Raw genomic sequence first — 2044 nt, forward strand, 5'->3', positions numbered from 1 at the left:
GAAACCTGTGCAGAAACTACTACATATCATCCATCTGTACAGGTTTTGTTTACAATGTACCTATTGATGGAATAGTCCCACTGAATCAAAACATTCAGAGTTAGGGTAACAAAATTTGACAATATGTTATATAAGTCAAATTTGAAAAGACATATAAAGTATATTTGCTCTGAGAGAAAAGCATCAAATTCTCTCTTTACACATTTTGTAGTTTTATTGTAACAAAGCACCTGGTACACTTCTAATGTTTAAAACTAAGCATTATCTTTCCTATCCAGTGAACCATAAAGAAAATTAAAAATAAATAGGAACAAAATCACAATAGACTATGTCTATTCCAAATAAGATCCTACAGGTTCTGCTGATTCTTCCATTGAGTGGCAAGGCTCAAGTCATCATTATGAGATAATTTTATTTCAAAAGTGTCATCTTTAACTGCAAGGATGTCTGTTAAACATCACAACTGAACATGCCACAGGAAAAATCATGTTGTCAAAATGCCCACTAACTCACCCAAACATCTCAAACACACCCTTTTCTGACCTTCTATAATCCCAGTTTTTAACGTTTTTTTCTTTCTTTTTTAATCAAGAGAAAGTAGACAAATACATGTTGGTAAGTGCTAACTGTCCATTTTCACATAGAAAGGCAGTGTAATCTCTGAGCCTAATACACAGAGGAAAGAGGAAAACTAGAATTCTATGCACTACTACACAGGGGTCTATTACCCTCCAGGTTCCAGCAGAAATAGGGAAGCAGAGGGTTTTCTTTTTTCCCAGAGCAGAGTGGTGTCAATTCCATAGTTTTTATTAAAGGCTGGAAGGAACAAAAATGAATTTGGAACAGAAAAGGGTAGAGATTCTTTTCCCACTATATTCTGTTCAAGGTATAGCCCACCCCCAAATAAGTTAAGAATCATGGTAAAAAGGACATTCTTTCCTCAAAAACCTCAAAAACAGGATCACAAGGTACAAGAAGAAAACAAAGAAGGAAAAACAAAAAACAACTGCAACTTGTTCCCAGGGATTGGAGACAATTTTAAAAAGTAAGATTGGAATCCCACCAGTGTTCATTAGTTATCTCCTTCATCATTCTCTCCCCTCACCCATCATCATCTTCATCTTCTTCATCTTCATCTTCCTTCCCTTCTTATCAGTATCTTCCCATCTTTTTTCTTCTTCGTCATTTTCTTCTCCTTTCTCTTATTAATCATCCATGTCAGAAACTATACTGTATTGGATTTGGCCAAATATCATCTTTGATGACCTCTCCTAACTCATTTGCACCTGCATCAAAATGGTCAGTAAATCAGGTTAAGAAATGCTCTGGTTCCTCATGCTGTCTCTTCCTGCTGGCTTTATTTTGTGTATGACTTGAACATTTCGGTCAAATCCTTTCCAAATTTACATTTGATTTCGGTGGACTTTGAAGATGGATTAGTACTCTCATTCATATGAAATTCTTTGTAGAGAACTTTGTTTTGGAATAAGGGTTTTCGTGAAAACCAAAAATTGATTCTGTAACCTGATTTAATATCTTCAAATTCTGTGACTTCAACTCTTGTCAAATTGTGCTTCTTCATCCTCCTCCCCAAGCCGGCAGACAGACACTTGTGGATGGTTGACAAATGTGATTCCACCCAAATTTGGGATTAGCTTGCTCAATTCGGCCTCTTCTGAAAAAATGGTTGGCAGAGTTTGTTAGATTTCTGTTCTACTTTCAAAATCTCCTCACTGGCTTGTTCATTAAGTCTATTTCATTTGCACTTAATCACATGCTTCTCGCTGTTCTTTTTCTGAGGTCTCGATTCCACCGCGGTTGGAGTTAAGCTCCATTTAGGGGAGCTGGTGCTTACACCACGCTGCTCCTGCAGAGGCTTGAGAGGAGTGCAGCAGGCAGGAGATGAGAAGGGACGATAAAGAGGACGCCAGCGGCTTCCGCTCAGCCACGCGTGCCTGCGTGCTTGGCCCCGCCTCCTCCAGTGCGCACGCAGCCTTCTCTTCCAGACGCCCACGCTCACAGACTGGCTCCGCGTGCCGTCAGC

At 39.2% G+C, this 2044-nt stretch overlaps 1 pseudogene; it reads right to left on the reverse strand.

Moving 5' to 3' along the window:
- Positions 1 to 1101: 1101 nt before the first annotated feature.
- Positions 1102 to 1835, reverse strand: LOC114210136 (protein SET-like; annotated as a pseudogene).
- Positions 1836 to 2044: the final 209 nt, after the last annotated feature.

This window comes from Eumetopias jubatus, unplaced genomic scaffold, assembly GCF_037043125.1.
Source record: "Eumetopias jubatus isolate StellerSeaLion01/CBP00866 unplaced genomic scaffold, mEumJub1_p1.0 scaffold_3, whole genome shotgun sequence".
Classification (NCBI taxonomy): domain Eukaryota; kingdom Metazoa; phylum Chordata; class Mammalia; order Carnivora; family Otariidae; genus Eumetopias; species Eumetopias jubatus.